The sequence below is a fragment of the Rattus norvegicus genome, chromosome Y (genome assembly GCF_021556685.1).
Source record: "Rattus norvegicus strain SHRSP/BbbUtx chromosome Y, alternate assembly SHRSP_T2T, whole genome shotgun sequence".
Lineage (NCBI taxonomy): Eukaryota > Metazoa > Chordata > Mammalia > Rodentia > Muridae > Rattus > Rattus norvegicus.
In genome coordinates, this window is record NC_141555.1 from 13,274,382 (window position 1) to 13,281,687 (window position 7,306).

The following is a 7,306-nucleotide window of genomic DNA, read 5'->3' on the forward strand; positions in this document are numbered from 1 at the left end:
CGGATTGAAATGTCCTTGGATTTTGTTTTTGAGCATTTTACCTATACTTTTTTCCACCAATGTTCGTAAGAGAAATTCGTCTGAAATTCTTTGTTGAGTCGTTTTGTGATTTAGGTGTCACAGCGACAGTGGTGTCATGGAATCAGTTTGGTGATTTTCCTTCTGTTTCTGTGTTTTGGAGTAGGTTGAGAATTCTTTGAAAATCTGGTAGAAGTTGGCGCTCAATCAATCTGGCCCTGGGAATTTTTCAGTGGGGAAACTCTTTTTTTTTTTTTTTTTTTGGTACCTTTTTCGGAGCTGGGGACCGAACCCAGGGCCTTGTGCTTCCTAGGTAAGCACTCTACCACTGAGCAAAATACCCAGCCCTTTAGTGGGGAAAACTTTAGTTACTGTTTGTGTCTCTTTAAGGGTTATAGAGCTATTTACATAGTTGATCTTACCTCAGTTTACCTGTGGTCAGTGTTATCCATCTACACAATCATGCATTTAATTCAGAGATTCTAGTTTTGTAGACTTCAGGTTTTTGAGACCTAATGATTCTGTGACTTTCATCAGTGTCCATCGATGCAGCTCCCTGTTCATTTCTGATTTTGTTATTTGGATGCTGTCTTACCTCCTATTACATTATCTGTTTAATGCTTTGTCTGCTTGATTTTACCAAGGAACCAGCACTTCTTTTTGTTAATATTTGTATTCACTTTGTTTCTGATGGATCACTATCACCATGAATCTGATCATTTCTTTCTGTCCCCTTCTTTAATATGTATTCGCTTTTTTTTTATTTTAGAGATTTAGGGTGTGCTGGGAAGTTGCTAGTGTGGAGTCTGTCCTGTATCTTTATGAAAGCTCCCTGTGCTGCATATGCATGTTCCTCTTAACACTGCTTTCATTAAGTCCCTTAAGTTACTCTTAACACTGCTTCCCTTACATTCCTTAAGTTTGGAGAAGCTGTGCCTTCATTTTCATTAAATTCTAGGAACCCTTTTTGTTTTTCATGTCTTCTCTGAACTGGTGCTTCTTCAGGTGGGAGCTATTGAATTTCAATGAGTTTATACACTTTTTCTTATTGTTGAAGACCAGTTTTAATCCGTGGTGATCTGAGAAAATCCAATGGTGAGCAGTCTTTCTGAATCTGTTGTGGCTTGTTTAGAGTGGGAAAACTTGGTCAGTTTAGGATAAGGTTCCATGAGGTACTAAAAAGAGAATGTGTACTTTTGTGTTTGAGTAAACTATTCTGTAGATACACATTGAATTTGTAAAGTACAGGTGAGGGGCAGGAACAGGAGAGGAGAATTGTCATTAGAGGAGAAGGAAGAATGGGTGGGAGAGATGTTTGATGGGAGGGGAGGAGACTAGAGGAAAAAAGAGCAAGGAAGAGGAGAGGGTGAGAAGCCATGGCAGGTGAGGTCAAGATTTTCCTCTGTGTATTTACAGGTTGTTATTAATGTTCCTATGGGATGGATTGTAAAGCGCTTTGTATATTTAAGTGGGCAATTATATCTTATCAATTGGGTCAAAATTTTGTGTTGTGTGTTCTTCTATGTGAGGGTTTGAGTATAGGAAAGTGTGTGGCGGCAAGGGACACTGGGCTGACAGGAATATGGATGTGTTTTCACCAAGATATCTACCAGATATATTGGGACACTATGGTGCTAGTGATATCAGGGTCAAAGACAAGTTTTCTTTTTTCTTTTTACAACAATTGATGGTGAACCAAGGTGATGGGCAAGAATCCACTAGTAATCATAAAAGTTGAGAGAACCTTTTTATTTTCTGAGTAAGAGGTCACCAGTGGCATATTAAGTCATGTGATATCTTAAGGGTGGGAAATCAAACAAAGAAATAGGGAAGCATCCTGGGCTGAGAGGATGTTGGTCCCCTGCTGTGTGATAAATAAGGGCAGCTCAGAGAGTTTAGAGATTAAAGCTGCTTTTTAAAGAAAGTTGTTAAGAAAGTCTTTCAGGATATTCATATTCTTTTTAACGTGGGCTCCATGGGAATTTTGGTTGGAAATCCTAGTTACAAAAGATACTTTTATTTTTCAGGTATTAGTAAAAAGTGATTAAGTGTGTTTTTAGAAAGAAGAGAGTAGAGAGATTACACGAATCAGTTGGGATTTTTCATCTACTGTTTGGAACTTAGAGAGAAATTAGTCACTACCAAATAGAGAGTTGTGATGAAATGTCTGTAACACCAGGGACAGTGTATGCAGACATATAGAAGTTTTTAAGAGTAAAGAAAAATCTGTGGCTTCGGGTAGAGAGCCTAACAGATTGATATATTTTGGGCAAAATCCTGGTTTGATGAGTTGCTCATTGATATTAGAATTGTATAGATGGTATTTGATTAGTTTTATGAATTACCCAACTATATGGCTCATTGATGACGGCTAGCGATGGTTTGTAGTTACTTTTGATATTTACCAAAATATCAAATTCAAATTCTCTTAACATGGGTTCCATGGGAATTTTGGGTTAATTTCCTGATATCACCGAGTACAGAGTTATATCAGGCTCATTGTTTACATAAATTCCTTTTTTAAAAATTGTTTAATCTTCATGATGGGTGTGACTTGAGTTTTATGCTAATATTATTACTGTGGTAGAGAGTGCAGGATAGAAGCTATTCAGGTTTCAGACAAGGGAACTGAGTATTTTGGGAGAAAGATTGTGTCCTTGTGTTCTTAAAAATTGTGATTAGGCTCTGGAATCCTCACAGAGTCATAATGATCAGATTTGATAGCGGTAGACCACCTGAAAAAAATATATTCAGGGGAATCGAACAAAAAGATATCTCAATTCTAAACTTTTGTCTCAAGAGTTGTATTTTGCAGAGTGTACCTACTTGGAATCCTGGTCTCAATGACTTTCAGCTGGGTCCAGTCAGGATATTTCAGCTATTGTATTTGCTTCATTCTTCATACCCCCTACCCCTAAGGATATCTCAACGCCCATGTACACTTTGAAGAAGTTATGGAGGAGTCCTCGTCTCAATTCCTTGGAATTTGTGGGGCAGGGCTGGAAGTGGTTATTCTAAAGTTGTTTTTATAATTGGTTGAAATTTAGCAGGAAGGAATAAGCTAGATTGCGTAATAGAGACATAATCGCATTTGGTAACTGAGCTTAATCTTATCTTTGTTTCGGTATAGAATTTATTTGACAAAAGAAATTTAAAAGTAAAAGAGCCAGTCCTAATATCATTACAAACTTCTGAGTTGATTACATCTGTGACTTAAGATTCAAATAGCAAAGTCATGACTATAAAGACAACAGTCCAGATTGTCTTAGATAGACAGATGGTTTTCAAAAACGTTAGAAATCCACAAATTAGAGATTTAAAGTTATTATTTATCTTTAGTTGCTCCTAACTCTTCCCTTTGGTAGATTTAATGAAGAATTTGAACATCTATACCTCCAGGTGAGGCATAATTTGTGGGTAGGCAGTCACTGGAAAAAATGCCTGTTTCATCTGCTGATTTTATCCAGAAAAGGACAAATTATGCAGAGGATTTGACTGATAAACCCTCCCAATGCAAGGTAATCAGCCCTTCCAAGTCTGCATTTCAAGAGGCTGTCAGTTGATCTTGGTTCATGTAAGAAAATCTGTTTAGCAGGTATGCTATGGCAGGTGTCAGTGACATCATCATTAGGCCCTCCTTGAAAAATCTATTGTAACCTGAAGAGCCATAGCTTCTTCTGTGATGAAAAAAGTGTTGTCGTGTCTGCAAATGCCTCTCAGATATTCCTTCAGGACCTCTAGGGTTTACTAATTGGCCTGTAATTCAGAGTAAACAGTCATTTGAGAGGGAGAACAGAGTATGATAAGATCAGAGAAGGGGAGAAAGAAGTTGGTCTTCTGCCTTGGTATAAAAAAAAGGAAGAAATACATGGTCCTTGAGAAAGCTCAGTGAGTCCTTGGTACAGATTGAGTGGGATCCCTGAAGAGATAGCCTTGATCTGAGCCTTCCACATTTGGGAATCAAGAGCTGCGAGCCTCTCAAAAACATCTGGACTTCTCAGTTCTTATGGCCCCTGGAAGTCAGAGATTTTATATAATTCATTTTTTATTCCAAAAGCCAAGTGTTTGGAAGGTCCCAGATGTTTTCCTGAGAGCTCATGGCATTTATTCTTTTTGTCAATTATAAAAAGGTCCTAAGTAAGAAAGGAAAAGCAGGTATTGTGTCCTCTGCTCAGAGTAAACTCCTCCATAGTTTACATACTATGTGTTTGCATAGTTTGTGACTTACAATAATATCTGGGAGAGAGAAGTGCTTCTAGTTGAGACTTAATCATGTCAGTCTTTCCACTAGTATTTCCACTGACTAACACTTTAGATTTCTGAGTCAAATGGTGAGATAAGCTTGCTTTTTTCATTTCTTTTATTCTTTCAATTTTTATTTATTTATTTATTTATTTATTTATTTATTTATTTGCAAATCTCTCAAATCTCATCCTGGGTGACGATGTAGATTAGACACATCTGATTAAATGAAGAATTGAAAAACTCTCCTGGGGAAGAAAGTGGTAAGGAAATCACATTGATGTATCATAAATGCAGTGCCATGAGCAATATTCAGACTAGTCTGGGGGGATGCTGCCTTCATCAGAGACCTCAGACTTTAGTGGAGTATGATTCAGTACTCAACTGGAGAGGGATAATGATGGTTGATATTGTTCTAGTAGATCTCACAACATTAAAAAGTGTTTCTTCCAGATCATTGAATGATTATTGTAAAGCAATTCCTGGAATGAACTTATGAGGCCCACCATCAGCCTGTGAAATAATGTGTGAAAGAGGAAATCTGTGTCTCTCCAGACAAACTGTTGCTTTCAAACCAACAGTAAAGTGTCCATTCTATGAATGATACATAGATATACACAAATTATAGCAGGATGGATACAGAGTTTCTTCAGGTCCATGAATGAGGTATTCAGCAGTTGACCTGGCTCAGCAATAAAGGTAATTTTTGCCAACTCTTGAGACCTGAGCTCCTTCACTAGGAGCCTCATGATTGAAGGAAAAAACAAACTTCAGACAACTTGTCTCAGATTTTTATGTAGTTCGGGTTTCTTGGTCTTGGTCCTCAGAAGAAAGGACATCTTGTTTTCCAATTCTTTTTTATCCCATAATCCTTCTCTCTGATGCAATCATGCAAATAAATTACTGTGTATTTCACTGATAGGTTATTATTGCTATTTTATTTCTGTTGCCAAGAACTACAAAAAATAAGAAACATCATTTGAAAATCAGACTAAGGGTATGTGACCTTTGGAAATTTGTAACTGAGCTGAAACTCTTACTAGAGACAAATTGCCGTAAAAGGTCTTCTCTAGATACTTGGTATAATAGTTGGTGTTCCCCAACAGATAGTAAAGGATGAATCTCTCTCTACAGAGAAATCGGACTGGTCACAATGATCACAGACTATGGTCAACATAATTTAAAAAATGGCTGACTATTTGTAAAGTCCTAGAATCCATTAGTTTATTAGTCCACAAGGCTAGATGTCTCATCTGGTCATTGTTATAAGGATAAATCTTCAGTAGGCAGGTTCTAATGTCTGTGAGGGTTTGGTAGCCTAGTGAGTGCAAACATGAAAAAATAAAAGCTTCTGTCTTCCATGTTTTCTATGGGGATTCAAATAGAATGCATGGTTAAGAATACATTGGGATTGCCATTCTCAAACAGTCCAATATATTCAACTGAATATTCTTTTCTGCTAAGCTGCGCCCTGTCAGCATGACTCAGGTGTATGTGAACTGTGAGATCTAGTCTGGGAAAGCGGTCCTGTTCATCGATCCCAACTGCCCCTATTACAGAAATACCCAAGACTTCCTCAATCAACTCCTTTGCAAACATGGTCTTCTGGGTTTTGAAGACATTACAGCCACTGACAACACCAATGTGATTCAAGATTACTTACACCAGCTCACTGGAGTGAAAATAGTTCCTTGGGCCTTTATATGTAGAGAAAAACTGAGTAGGCAGACACAGTCATCTAATCTACCTGCAACAGAATGAGGAGATGATGATGTGGCTGAAGCAGATTGGAGCTCTACAGTTATAAAAGGGGTGGCAGTAAAAGCCCATGCTGACAGGAGACATTCAGCCATGCTGAAGCCATGCTGAGAGTTGATGTTCGTCACAGACGATGTCAGTATTGTCTTAGGATTGGGATTTTCAAGAAATTGGCTTTTATTCTATTCCTCAGTGCAAAAAATCTGTTGCTGTTTGCCTCAAACCATTGGGTAGGGAAACAAGACACAACAGAGGTTTGATTATTCAGTCTTCATGTGCTGACGTGTCTCTACCTCTAAGTCACAATCCAGTGCATTTAAGTCTCCAGGAATCAGTTACTGTTTCTCTACCCATGCTGGTTTGCTGAAGTCATTTTACAGAAGTCCACTTCTAGTAATTATTAGAGAAATGAATTTTGTGAAGTTGTTTATGATCTACACACAGGCCTTTCATGCCCCAAGCATGTACCATCCTACTTATGCATTTGCAGCTCTCAGTCAGTGTTCTCAACCAATCCATCCAAGAACCCACAGAAGTCCACACTTGTATGAGGATCCTGATTGAAAAACAGATGTAGAGCTTTAGCATAGTTGTTCTTCCTGTAGGCATATTAGCACAGACGGCAGAGAATATGATGCATTCAGCTCTGTTTCTAGTATTCAATTGCCCATAAAGTCCCAAATAGTTGTGAGTTAATTCTGTCAGAATACCAGCAAAGTCAAATATGAATTGCAAAATTTCAGAACTCTCCTTCCAACGCTGTTTGTGAAAAGAAGTTGTTTGCAAAACACTGTCCTAATAAATTTATTCCATTCTCACTTTGATATTTTGCTTTGATGTCTTAAGTGACGTTTAGTTATAATTGAAATGCAGGTCCCCTCTATGGTCTCTAGTGAAAAAGATTCATTCCTCAAAAGGATGTATCTGCAGGTGCCTGAAAAAATAAATATAAAGAATAGACCTTGATAAAGTTCTAGATTAAAGATGCAACATCCTACTACAAAGATCCATATAAGAAGTACATTTGACATTGATCTTTTATTATGCAAAAATTATTCTCATATTCCCTCTATCGTTGGGGTTTAAATAATCTCAGATGAATAGTTGATAACCAAGAGTAGCCTTTAGAATCATTTTACCCTCTTCACTAATAGTTTTGAGCAAATGGAACACTAAAAGATCACAAGGAAGAAATGGTTATAATCAAAAGATACATGTGGGTCAGCTCTAACTCTCATGGTCAAGGTGACTTTGGACACGCTCATTATGCTCATGGATTGCTCTCATA